The sequence below is a fragment of the Astatotilapia calliptera genome, chromosome 23 (assembly GCF_964374335.1).
Source record: "Astatotilapia calliptera chromosome 23, fAstCal68.1, whole genome shotgun sequence".
NCBI classification, from domain to species: domain Eukaryota; kingdom Metazoa; phylum Chordata; class Actinopteri; order Cichliformes; family Cichlidae; genus Astatotilapia; species Astatotilapia calliptera.
The window spans coordinates 9703091-9717665 of NC_137443.1; the positions used below are offsets into that span (position 1 = coordinate 9703091).

At 42.8% G+C, this 14575-nt stretch overlaps 1 protein-coding gene across 2 annotated transcripts in view; it reads left to right on the forward strand.

The window, feature by feature from the left end:
• nhsa (Nance-Horan syndrome a (congenital cataracts and dental anomalies)) overlaps positions 1 to 14575 on the forward strand; it is a 66580-nt gene that overhangs the window by 567 nt on the left and 51438 nt on the right. The window lies entirely within an intron of this gene.

A 14575-nucleotide genomic window follows, 5' to 3' on the forward strand; every position in this document is an offset into this window, starting at 1 on the left:
TTATATATCTTCCAGAGAGACCTGTGCTGTCTTCCCACGCCGATGGGTGTGTGACAGTTTGGCTGTCCCAGCCTCAAACTATGAGCCACTTAAATCCGGCTATTAATTTGCTATAACTCACCCAAGCAATGACTCTCTCCATCAGCATTTTCTTTGCTGACATAAAAGAGCCACAGATTTAACAACTACATTAAAACCTGACAGATCATAACCATATGCGGCTCTTTAGTGACCTCTAATAAATATATATATAACCACTTAAATATGCTATGATTAAAGAGAACATGTGTGCATCAATGAAAGAGAAGATTTGAATTTTTAAAAAATGATACCACTGTTAATGAGCTCAAACTTATGCATGAATGTTTTTCATTCAAGTAGAGAATTTTGACCTTCTACCAAAAGAAAATAAAAAGGTTTTTAATCTGTATTTTGTCGGGCTTAATTTAACCCATTTTACCATAATGTTTCTTTCTTAAAGAGCTAAAAGAGTCCTGGTAACTAAGGCAACAGGTGTGCTTTAACTACTATAGACTAGTCCTGCTTACCTGTGCAGTCATCCCCCAAAGGCTCGTTTTGAGCAGGAAAAATTCAGTTTGATCATTTTTGGTCATCTCCCCTTTCAAGACCATCAGAATCATGGCAGTCTTGGTGTATATTACATGGAGGATATGGAGCTGTGATATGTGAGGAAAAGGCTCATCCCTAAAGTTATTTGCCATAATACCGATATGAGGAAGTTTGAGGATTATGATGCCCCTGTCTCTGGCCCTTTCACTTTCACCCATGTGTGATCAAGCTCCAACATAATTCACTTTAACCGTGAATGAATTAAAGAAGCAAGCAGGTCTTTTTTCCTCCGTCCTTCTCACTACGGTAACCTTCTGACAAGTAAAAGCTCCGGTGAGTGTCGGTGTGGGCTGCTGTTATTTGTAAAAACAGAAAGACTTCTTGCCCTGAGCTGACTTCTTGGCGTGTTAAGATTAAACATGTTATTCACACTTGCCCTTCTTCATATGTAAAACGTTGCTTGGCCACCAGAAAGCATTCATTAGCCTGATAACACAGCATGTGGCCATCCCCTCGCTCCTTTAATCTCCCTTCCCTGAGTGACTCGGGGGTGATGTGTTTTGATAAGTGTGTGTGTGTATGTGTGTGTGTTTAAAATGACACCCCTCTCAAGTAAGCACTTAGAGAACCTGCATACCCCTCTCTCTTCTGTCCACATCCCACAATTATCCATCCCCAGAACAGTTTCTGCAGCCTGGATATACCCCAGTGCATTTACCCCCCCTCTTTTAGTTTACGTTCAGCAAGTCCTCGCATGTTCCCCATGCAGAACCTGCTTCCTGAGGTCTGTGAATGGGTTACTTTGCCTTAAGGTATTTATGTGCAGGATGGATATCTGCTGACCCCTCTTAAACTCAATATAAACTTTAAGATTTCTTCGGAGATTTCTTTTAATCAACAGATGTGTGTAGTTTTTTGTGGCTTGTTTTGTAGGATTCAGTCACAATAAGCCGCACATGATCAGTAGGAGTCTCTCGTTCATGGGTTATCTTGAAGCTGTAAGTCAAAGGCAACGGTGATGGTAGCTACCCCTTTCAAGTGATCGCAATCCTCTCTTAATTCAAGCTGCTTCTATCCCCATTTTAAACATTTACTGTTGTTACATACAAGTAATACATGCAAGTAATATTACTGGATGAAACGCCACAACAGATTTTGCATGCTGTGTTTCTAGCTAACCCCCTTCCCTAGAAAAGCCTAATTGCTCTTAATTATGCTTTTCATATTAATGTGTGTCACGGGTAGCCATAAACAGCAGTACCCTGCCCTATCTGAATGACAATTGGTGTAAATGGAGCACAGATAGCTCAGTAGGCACTGCGAGGGGGGGTGGGGTGGCTTTCATGATGTGGCTGTGACTTGACCACAGGACGACTGCTGGAGGTGGAGGACGCAATGTAGATTCATTCGCCAATAGTGAATCATGCAGGATCAGATGCTAACCTGTTGGTAAGGTATTGCTCTGCTGTGCCACGTTAGCAGCCTGCTGCTTTAATATTGCAGCTCGCTGTGGTAATATTTGCATGCAGGCATGTTTTTAAATCCAGGCTGAGATGCTGACACATTTGGGTCAAACGAGTCCTTTTTTGCTGGGAATGCTGTGCATCTCTTTCACTTTTACTTTGATTGCTTTGATTCTTTATCAGCTACACCAGCTGTATAGGTGCTGTACTGTACTTTACATTTTAGCAAATCTGTCTTTAAACACTGAAATTGATGCTCTCACTCTCATTGATTTCTTGTGCATTGCCTCTGTAAAGTAAAAATCTGTCATTTCTTTTTGGTATTCTTTCTTGGACACACGCAAACACATACAAGTCATATAAGTCCTGTGTTTGAACAGTTCTCCTGTGACACCCCATCAGTGAGCTGAACTGCCATCAGAGCTCCTCCGTGTAGTCTCATGTTAGAGGACTCTGCTGGGTTTTAGGTTACACTGGCTCAGTACGAATGAAGCGCTGTAATAGTTGTGGCGGCAAGTGGCCCTCTGGCTTTTCTGGTCCAAGAGCGCATGGCTGGCAGTTCACCACATTCCTTGTACAAACCACGCCAGAGACTGCAGAAGAATAAATCCAGAATAAAGGAGGAACAGAGCAGACTCAGAGCAGCACAGAGACAAACTGAGCAGAACTCCAGCACGAGATCTGAACTCCCTAAATCCACTGCAAGACCTTCGTGTGCAAACTGTGTGCAGAGTCTTACCTGATAATCTTGTGACTGCAGTTGAAAGTGATAAGACTTGTTACTGGTTGTAGTATTACAACATAAACCTTCAGTAACGCCGTAAAATGCTGACGAAAGGCTTCAAACAACAGAAGTAATACCAATGAGCTGGCATTAGTTCACATCGGATCATAAGCTCTATAAAGAGATATTGGCATATGAATATAGAGCGTCTGTCGGGAAGGGACAGATTTTTACTACTGGAAGCTGTCTGGTTTTAATTTGTAGCTTCAGCTGCTTGCAAGAAAACTGTTTTTGCTAAGAGCAAAGGAGGGACTGCGTGATTTCTGCCAAGTTGTTAAACCTGGATGCTGTGACAGTCGTGGGGGTGGTTGTTGAGTACAATTTAATGATGCATTGGATTTGTGTAGAGCAATCTACCCGTTATAGCTCTAATTCTTAATTGTGCACTTAGCACTGTTATGGCACAGACCAAACATATGTGCACCTCTGCACACAGTCATGGAAACCCATGCAGTGAAGCTCCCAGTGCACAGTTTTTGTACAGATGTTCATGTGAGGTTCACGTCACAATTATACAATTAAAGAGTTGATCTTGGAATATCTAGAAGGGAAGAAATTTCACTAACTGACTTGTTGCATTGGTGGAATACTGTTATACCTGACGTATGTTTCACTAGTAATGACTTAACCTGATGTGCATCCGTGAAATGTAACTACACATCGGGTTGCAACTATTTTGACTGGCCTGAGCAGCGGCATTGATTCCTGCTGTGCATTTTTGGCAGTGTTTGAATTTATGAGTCATTGTCTCGATATAAGAAATAACAATCTTAGCATCAATGCAGGGATTCACAAATGTCAACAAATTCCTAAAGGGAAATTGGTTAAACTGTTAGAATGGACGTGAAGGAATGTACAAAGAAGTGGAAAAACTAGAGGGACGAGTATGTTTACCTCTGGGAAAAACTGTCGACAACAAAGAATGGAGACCCAGGAGGGGGAAAAGTCCTAGCATTTTATTTTTGTCAAGTTGGATGGCACTTCATATAAAACACCGGGGCATGACCATACAGTAATTAACATGTACTGCACCAGCATGAGCATAAATGCCTGTTTCCCACTTACGTATGGTTACGTCATATTCTATTCAAAGATTCTCTGCACAAGTCTAAATCAGACCTAACCACTGCACTGTTGACTTCAGTGAGCTCTTTAGAATGACCCATTCTTTTACAGATGTTTGTAAAGGCACCTGTTGGGTGTAGAAATGGGACTGAAAACACCTGAATTCAAAGATTATGAGGTATGATCAATAGTTTTGTCAACATACAGCACCGAAAGCAGCGAATATCACTTGACCTCATTCACTTTACTGGACATCAGTGGAACTAGAAATACACTATTCGGTTGTAACGTTTCCCTGGTTCTTGAACGATACATTAGCTAACAGTTAATGGTTTTAGCTTTGGTATTAACAAAAAAACATGGAGCTTGACACTTTAGACTGGCAGGAGTCAACCAACGACTTAAAAACTCTGACAGAAAAACCTGAACTGTCATCTAACGATTTGGCCTTTTTTTGGCTTTTTTATGTATACGTATATTGGCATTCATGAAAAATAGAAGGGGGCGTGATATAATGATAGTAATGATGGATTGCATTTATATAGCACTTTTCGGGACCCCTCAAAGCGCTTTACAATACCACTATTCATTCACTCTCACATTCATACACTGGTGAAGGCAAGCTACAGTTGTAGCCACAGCTGCCCTGGACAGACTGACAGAGGCGAGGCTGCCATATCGCACCATCGGCCCCTCTGGCCATCACCAGTAGGCGGTAGGTGAAGTGTCTTGCCCAAGGACACAACGGCCGAGACTGTCCGAGCCGGGGCTCAAACTGGCAACCTTCCGATTACAAGACGAACACCCAACTCTTGAGCCACGATCGATGTGTACATTTAAAATTGTGCCATTTTCCTGGGCGTAGTTACTGGAATAATGCAGTAAAATGGCTTGTAATTCCACGGTCAACCAGAACCAACACCTTATCTTTAAGATAAGACAAAGTGTGCAGAAGACACATTTACTACATTTGTATCTGTCAAAGAAGTCATCAAACGTGTTTGAAATGAAACAAATCAGGTCACGCAGTACTTTCTCTGACACACAAACACTGCATTTTATGTAACATTTAAGACGAGAGCAGTTCCTCACTTTCACAGGAGCTTTTCTCCTGCCTAAACTGCCCATGACGAACGTTCCGAACCATCCTGTCTGTGGACTTCACTCCAGTCTTCCACTTCATCTATGTGACTGTCGTGCAGCTCTGCAAGCCTGTAATAGAAGTTCTGTGGATGGCAGTAGCGTGTCCCCTCGGTGCTTTAAACTCCGCTGAAGCAGCTCAGACCGATAACCCACATTATTCTGCCGACAGCGTTCTCTTATGCATTTAATTGATCCAGTTGAGCCATTACTGCGACTTTGATTTACTAAGTGAGGCAGCGCTGACGAGTCCATCCAAAGTCAATATTTGTCAATGGTGGAATTCATCACAGAGCTTCAGATAACGTAGGAAGGAAATGTTTTGTCAGTGAGGGAAATCAAATTTTATCGGTAGCGTCCTCTAATGTGATTCGGTTTTTATTTGTCAAGTAACTGAGATTAGTTTATGTAATGGTGGAACAGAGAGGGAGAAAGACACAGAGAGGAAATACATCACTGCTTTTCGACTCTCCGCTTCTCTTTTCCCTTTCATTATCAGAATGCATATTTCTGCAGGTCCAGACAACCTTCCATTGATATAGTAGCCCAGCTAATTATAGAGCAGATTTTCAAAGACTTTGCTCACTCATTCCTGCACCATCCCCCCCTTTCCTCCTCTTCCCAGACAGACACAGAGAAGGCCGAGACAGCCTTGATGCTGAGGCTTGTTGTTTTCATTCAACTGTCATATAGCTGATGTCATTTCTTTCTACTTCCTTTGCGGTTTATATTCATCTCCATGACTTTGCATTTTTATGGAGCAGATTATTAAAAAAAAGTTCTTAGCTGATCAAGCTGGACCAAACTCGTTGTTTGGTTTTGTGTTCTATATTTAAAGTTGAGTCTTTGCACCAAACTGAACTGAAGGCTTCCCGTTCACGAGGCCTCATTAACCACGTGTGCGTCTCAGCACCTCAGCCCCGGGTGGGTTGCCTGGCCTGCGATTGAAGTGGTTTCTGCTGAACCGCTCTGTCAAGTCAACCATTCCCAAAAAGCCAGTGACCAGGAAACCACAGCGCTCCCTTGCACTTCTGAGACCTTGCACCCCACACATGCTCCCTAAATTGGCCTGGATAGCTGGTGTCATTAGGGGAGAAAGGGGGAGAAGCTGGAGGCTCTGTTTGTTTATGAAAGGAGGCGTTTCGCTAAAATTATGGTTAAGGCTTTTCATTGCTTTGATTGAGTGAAACGTGTTAGTTATTACACATTGCATTCCTGCGGTGGGACCCTCCATGAGTGCAAGTGCTCCTCAGGCTGTCTGCTAAAATCCCTCTGCTGGTCTTTTGTATATTTTCAGGTGAATAGGCTCCGGTTCCTCCAGAGAAAGTGAACCGTTGGTTTGTTGTTGGTGAAAGGTTTTGCTTAGAGCAGAAATCAAGCATCGTGATAACGCGTCTCTCTGCCCTGAGGTGTATGTGAGCGTCTCTACCACACAGACAGTTAATGAATAAAATTCTCCAATTCACTGGTGGCAGGGGGAGCCACCCACCCCCTGACCTTAAAAGCCCGCTGACCTCCCAACCCCCTCCAATCACAGCCCATCAAAACACAAAAGAGCAAACACAGCCGCCTCCATCTTGCTTATCACTCGCCCTCTAAAGACTTGACCGGCCAATTAAAGTGGATTTACCGTTTGACATGAGGCTGAATAGCCACAGGTCGCCAGGCCGACAAAACCCAGTCCTGGGCCTGGTCTAATTAAACTGTCAGATCAATAAAGTAAACAAAGTCATTCGTCCTGGTTGTTACTCATGGCTGCTTTTTTGTCTTTTACTTCCTCCAGGTCCTGTAAGTTGACTCAGATTTCAGTACAGTGCCTGTCGTTTTATGGCTAACATGACCTCCGTAGGGCACGGCAAGTAATCAGATGTTAATCATGATTCTGGGCTTACCCACATTGTGACATTTTCTCTAACTGCTTTATTTTTTGTTATAAATTAACCTGTGACTTGCAACATGTCGCCCTTCCAATCTCCCAATGTGGAGTCTTTAAAACATGGCTGTTATCTCTCAGCACCTTATAGCGCTCCAGTTAGTGCATCCAGGAGCGTCGCCAACAGACAAAACTGGAAGATTTCTTCCACAACATCTGCCCAAACGTCTATCCACACGCATCTGTTATCCTGTACTGCAGCTGAAACTACAACATTTCCTCCAAAGATCAAATATACACGTCTGTGCAGGTTAGACTAACTTTACTGCAGCATGCATTTACGACGTCGCACCACATTCTTTTCCGTGGCAACCTGGAGAAATATTGACAGCTCGCAGGGCTGTAAAACCATTGTCGGCTGGCCTTTGTCTCACAAGAAGCCTTTCAGGGCACCCGTGCTGATTCCCTAACTCAAGACTGCCTTTAAATGACTTTATATCCCACCCTGCTTTTCCCTTCCTCTCAGATCACCACCGGCACCAAGACACATTTAAATATTATGCAATGGTATTATTCATAAGAGAAGTTGGATCTTTGCAGGCAAAAAAAAAAAGATAAAAAGTCAAGTGGAATTCTTCTGAAGTCCACATGAATAGCCGGCCCGCTGTCGGCTGTTAGACATTAGTAGGAAGTAAAAGATAAAGGATCTTAAACACTGATGGTGAGTCATACATGTAAAAAATATGAAGAGATTTAAATTAAGTGCATGCTTGCAATTATATTTCAAAGACTTTTTACCAACACAACATTATAGACTGCAGTGAATTTTACTCTATAAGTGATCCTTGACCACAACTGTGCGTCATGACTTTAAAGAAACTCATGCAATGTTACTAAACGCTGGAAAAATCTGGAGCAATGTAAGTTGAAACTGACAGAGTGGCTTTTTAACAGGCAGGAAACACGTGTGATTGTTCAGCAGTCTTTGCCATGCAGGTGTTTAGACTGGGCTTTGACTGGAATGTGAACTTCCCTCACCCTGCCTCTGTATACAAGCGCACGGATCAGCCAGGTTGAGTCTTTTAAAGATGAAAGAGCCTTTTCATCAATCACCGCACCATCACCCGAGTGATGCTAAAACAGAAGGCACCTGTTGGATATGTGGGTGTGTGTAAACGTTAAGCCCGTCACTTTAGGTCTATTTTTATCTGCTTCCTTTGTCCTCAGAAGCAGAAGCTGTGACATTGAGGGTTTTAGGTGTCTTTCCCATATTAGAATGGCTGTTTAGGTGCTCAAGCTTTGGATTTCTCCATGTATTTAAGATGTTTGTTTTCAATTACAGTATTCTTTGGCCTATTTCTGCTGTTGGCTGTGAAAATAAAACGATACAATGCTTTTATAAGGTGTTGTAGGTGCATAAAGGCAAAAAACAGGTAATTTTGGCTCTTTGATAGGTGGTTACTAGGCAACTATAACTAGGCAATCATAACATCTAACAAAGATAAGACCCATCAGGGGGCAAAGATGTATGCTTCTGCCAAGTTTGGCTGCTCCAATCCTGATCGTGTAGTTGGAGTTTGTGGCCAGAGAAACAAGCAAACACACGCAGACATATGTCTTACACTGAGATTCAGATTTTAGGTTGATTTTAGCTTTAGCCCTGTGACAGACCTGTCCAGAGCATACCCTGCCTCTTGCTCTAAGACAGCTGGGATAGGCTCCAGCCCCCCCGCGAACCTGAAAAAGGATAAGCGGAAGCGAATGGATGGATGGAGGTTGATTTTAGGTCGATTTTAGAAACTTTTCTGACCCCAAAGCGCTCCCGTGGTTGCAGTGCTAGATTTGTCCGTGAGAGTTTTTGACAGCCGTGGCCGTCTTTCTTTGGCTTTGCATGTTTCCCTTGTTTGTGCAGTAGCATCTAATCTCACACACCACACAGGCCTTACCGGTCTGACTCCCAGCAGGAAGTTGTACATACTTAGTCTGTTTTTGTTGTTTAATGACATTTGACTGGTAACAGTGCATTACATCCTGCCACGTGCTGGTAAAACCCAGAGAAAATACAAATGTATTTAAAGATTAAAAGCAGTCAGGCAAAGTATTTGATTTCTTTTTGAAACTCAGTGACTAAATCGTCCCATATCATCATCATATTATAGAAACTCTCTCTGAAAAAACAGATATTCTGTTGCCTGTAACTTTGTCTCTCAGTGATCATTTACATGATTTTATCAATGTTTCAGTTCACCAAGGTCTAATGCGCTCTAAAAATGTGACATTGTTTACCATCTCTGCTTGACAGCCTGCCGCTCCTCTCACAGCAGTGATAATGGTGCTTCGGTTCATGTCGACCTCGCAAACTTAGCAACATTGTCACAAAATTCAGCGACGCTTTTTAAGTAAGCAAATCAGCAAAGGTCACACTGAGTTTGTTCATCGTGTGGGAGGAGACAGTGTGTTGCTTACATTCTTATAGCTTTCTCCCTGTGTGATCTCATCATAACTTTAATGTTTAACCATTGTGTTTTTGTCAGATTTTTCAGGCAGACGACGCCACTTTTATCAATCAAATGGTCAAAAACGACAAGAAAATACACAAAAGGAGGTACTGCTGAAGAAAAAACCTTCTCCAAGTGATCTCATGAACCTCCCTCTGCTCCTCTCATTTGACTTCTGTCATTTCAGAGTCCAACTCTTTCTCTGCGGTCTTATCTGCCCCCTGCTGTGCTTGTTCCCTCCTCTGGGCTTTCTCCCGTCACACTGATTTGCACTTTTGGTGATACAAGAGGCTGCTGGAGTGTTTTTGAACAAACTGACCTGGATACAGAGGTTTTGTTGGTCTGCCTCTTGACACTTCAACACCATGTCACTGTCTAAACTCATTCCTTTATTTATTCCTGCAGTCTTCTGGGGATTATTTCTGTTTTAGGAAAAACACGGATTTCCGTTTGTTCGGACGAGTCGAGGTTTAATGCCTCAGATAACACTGGACAGGTCAGGATGACTCTTCACTAACCAGCTCATTGTGCCGTGAAGCACATAAATTCACCCTCCTTCAGCTTTTGTTCCTCCCTTCTTCTTCTTACCCTCCTCGTCTGGGACATTTCCTCGCCATCCCGATTAATCTTTTATTTTCGCCAGTAATTTCGGAGCCTGTCCACTGCCTCCGGCTTTTTTTTTTATACTTTGTTCTTCCCTTCTGACTGCAAGCTTTCTCTGAGCTCTCAGAGTCTCTCTCTATCACTGTCCCTCTTTTCAGTATCCTAGTTTCTTTTTTTGGGATTCAGCCAGTTCCGCTCCCAGCAGCCCCACTGGGAAGAGACCATCCTGCTATAGCAGCAAAAAAGTGCAGTGCCATAAAAATGGATGACCTGTTCTCCATTATGTTCTGCTTTTCAGTTTTCTGAATTAAACATTTACTGACCACCAATCAACCCTGAAAATACACGCTTTGTACTCGCAGTAAATCTGCTTGGTTTAATATTTAATGCAGCTTTTCAGCACTTGTGTATAAATCACTCCACAGTGAGTTTTTTTTAAATGAGGGGCTCCAGACTCAGTGTTGACTGCAGACCTTCACTGGAGTCAAACTGGAGTAATCAAGCATCCTGTGACTCAGACTGAAAGAGAAACAGAGTTCTTTAGATTTCCAAGGAAATCCTTTGAGGTTTATTGTGACCATTGTTACTGATCTCATAACACCTCAAACTTCCACTGTCAGTTCTTACCGTTATCTATGTAATTAAGAGAAAATGGGATATTCTAGCTTATTTCTGACATATTTCCAAGAAATTGATTCTCATCCTGAAGGAAATTCCCAGTAACCAGCCTGAAGAGCTCACTGGGGAGTTCAGAGGGAACTTCCACTGATATCTGAGCTCTGGAAACATGTGTTGAAAGAAATGTCGTACTGTTGTTTCTGCACAATAGGTAAATCCACAGACTCCACCTGTTTAGATTCTCACACACCCCGGCATTATGTCTGTCCAGAGCTTGTGTGGAGCTGTGTTCTGTAAGTCTACCATAACAAACTACTGCTTTGTATACTGTACACACAAGAAATGGCACAGTTCATCAGCAGCTAAGTGGGGGGATAACACCTAAGTGTTCAGCACTCTGGGAAGTGGGGATTGGTGGAATAAAGTGAAATTATATTTGACGCAAACCCAGATTTATAACCTCCATCGAAACTGCTGTAGGGCTGTTGGGGCTTTTTCTACTTTCTATCTTCATACCGCTCACACCATCTACAGCAGAGGAGCTTTGTTACTTGAGTTTTAATTCAGTCACACCACTTCTGTCAAGGTTTTGTGTTAGTTAATTATTTTTTGTTTACTTTCTGTTTCACTTGTATCTCATTTTCATCCTTCTGCATGTGTATAGTCAGTGTTTCCCTTTGTCCTTGTCAGTTTGTCTGGTTTTACTCTGTGTTTGATTACTTCACATGGCTCTGCATCCTGTATATGGGTACACCTCAAACAACCCAGACAAAAGAAAATTATTATTTATAACTGCAGTAATATTTGGCAGCATGAATCTGGGAGCTTCCTGACCTTCCATGCTCATATCTGCATATGTAGAAGGCAGACAGAGCAGCAGCAAGAGAGCATAGCAGGCATCAATAGCAGATGGATGGATGGATGGATGGATGGATGGATGGATGGATAGATAGATAGATAGATAGATAGATAGATAGATAGATAGATAGATAGATAGATAGATAGATAGATAGATAGATAGATGGATGGGCTCCAGCCCTTCTGTGACCCTGAATTAGGGGGATGGATGGATGGATGGATGGGCTCCAGCCCTTCTGTGACCCTGAATTAGGGGGATGGATGGATGGATGGATGGATGGATGGATGGATGGATGGATGGATGGATGGATAGATAGATAGATAGATAGATAGATAGATAGATAGATAGATAGATAGATAGATAGATAGATAGATAGATAGATAGATAGATAGATAGATAGATAGATAGATAGATAGATAGACTCCAGCCCTTCTGTGACCCTGAATTGGGGAGATGATGGATGGATGGACGGATAGATGGATGGGACTTTAAGTTTGATTTGGTTTTAGCTTTCCTGTTGGGCTAAGTCTTTCTTTCTTGGCTTTCATCTTGGCTCAAGTTGAAATAAACCTGCTGCGGTGAGTCAGGATAGGGAGAGGGGACAAAAAGGGGAGCGCTGGATTTATAGCACAAGGCAAAACAAGAGTACTGTCAAGAAATGTAACAGTGCAATAGTTGTTTGATCTCAACTTTTAACTGTTTAAAGCTGCCGTTGTGCTGAGTATGAATTGCCGTGCTGTTGTTGGAGGGAAGCTGATCGTACTGCAGGGGCTGTCCTGATAAATGGAATATGGGCTTGGGAAGCAAAGAAAACTGACTGGAAAACTTTTTCTCCTCAGTTAATTTGGTAAAGTATGAGTGCTGTGGTCAACAGTGAAAAGCAGTAAATCAGCAGAGAAAGTGAATGCAACCAAAAAGAAGGAAGGCAGGATAGCGATCCTGCTTTGATGCCCCAAGGTGTGTGAAACAGTGATTTCAAGGGTCATCACAGCAGGACAGGAGTTCAGGTTTGTTTTCATATGAAACGTGACCCCGTGGCTTTGTTTTATATGTATCAGCTGCTACCTTATGAAAGTATTCTGATTGTCTAAAAACAAGATTTACAGTTTCGGTCACTACAGTTGCGGTTTTGACTTGTTTTCGCTCTCAGACCCAGGAGAAAAGGTTCCTGGAAATAGCTTTTTATGGGGAGTCTTTTATGGGAAATGCGAGGGCTGTGTTGACCGCTGTTGCATCACAGGACTAATAGAGGGTCGGTCTGCTGTGGATTGTTCACATCGTTTTATCTCAAGAGAGTATTCCCTCCCTCGGGGTGTATCTGATATAGTAGGATGTGATGCACCAGAGAAAAATACCTAAAGGCGGTGCTGTGCTCAAGCCCCATCTGTTGGCTGTCAGCCTGCAGCTTAAAATGCGGCGGAAGGTGTCTTTCATTAGAAGCACTGACTTTCATATTGGCTCTGTCCTCCTTTAGGAATACTGCTAAACTCCAACCCGACATCAGGGTTTGTTTGTGTTTTAGTGTGTGTCATGTTTTCCTTTCACTTTCTGGGAAAAACTGAAATAGTTTGTGAAGTGCATTCCAACTCCTTCACATTTTTAAGTGTCACTGGTGGTTTTATTGTTACCTCACAGAAAATTTAATCAAGTAGTCAAATGGGCAAATGAGGTCGGCAGAAATCGTGTATCTGTGGGGAAAGTGCTGCATAATAAAGATGAACACAGAGCAGATTAGCGAGCCTATTAGGCACTTTTTGTTTTGAATATTGGAATACACAAATTACCCACACCTATCTGTGTGAGAGGTTTGCCCTTCTATCTGCGCACAACAAATTTGACTAGATAGTCCTTCAAAGCAGCTCAGAATTCATTTGCATTCAAACTCTGCATCACGGTCAGATGTGTCCAAATAGAGCTTAACTTTTCACGACCAAATGTTTCCTAGGCACATTCCGCATGAAGCCACACCCGTATTTAGAGCCGAAGTCCTGAAATATGATCACACAGGGTTTACTTTGAGTCTCTGACCTGGACATCTCAGCCACGTTTGTGGTATTTGTCACTTTTGAGCATTTTTAGTGGAATTATCTGGCAAATAATATGTGCTGCTGAGAAGTTAATTGTACTAACAGCCTGTCCAAGAAGTCTGTGCTTCAGCTTTGATGAATGCTTTCTACCTATGCACTCACCAGTGTGTCAGGGGCAACTTTGGGCATTCCAGTTAGTAGAAGATCTCCTCATCCTTGGCTGAACCTGTATCTGTGCCTTTCTAATCAAGCTTTGCAGTTTTATCTGAAAACTTAGCCCTTCAAACTACATATATGGTCACTTCTGACTCCTAAAAATGATCATGGTGGTGGCCATAATGATGAAATTGAGGCTTGAAAACAGAAAGCCACAAAAAATAGTAACTGTATGGTGGCTATAGAGTCATACAGTCTATGTTCCGAGGCTGAAAACACCCACTCTCCAGAATCCCCACCTTCCAGTTCATGGGGGTAAAGTGGATATGTGTCAGATGATCCAGCTAGAAAAGATAAACTCACACATATACATGCACAGTGATATGTCTGAGTGGGATACAGACATAAAAGCGCTTGTGCAAATGAAATGGAAAGCAGGTCTTGAACAGCTGCCGCGCTGAAACAGGCCGACGTTGGGGCAAAAGTCTACCCTTGCAGATCTCTTTGTGCCGGCGAGCTGCATGCCAGCCGGCTGGCTGCTGGGAACCTTTGTGTGACTCATTACCTCTCTATTGAGCAACACAAAGATGGGGCGCACTTGCCCATCAGAGCTTGGAGTCTCCCGGTCCCAGTCTTCACCTTATCGTGAAGTCAAGGTCACGGCCCCCGTGCTGAGACGACGCCTGGCGTCTTCATCGCCCAGCAGCCAATCGGTGACTGCGATCTCGGTCACGGGATCCGTTTGAATAAAGCTGTCAGTGGGACGTCTCTCCATTCACTTAACGTCTGGGTTGTTACCTTGGCAGCACTTTGTCTAAGAGAAGAAATGTCTCGGGCAGCACCCATTGATAACCATTGATTTGAATTCTTTCACTACATGTGTCCTCAAAGTGTGCCCTTGTCTTCTTTTACTGCCCCC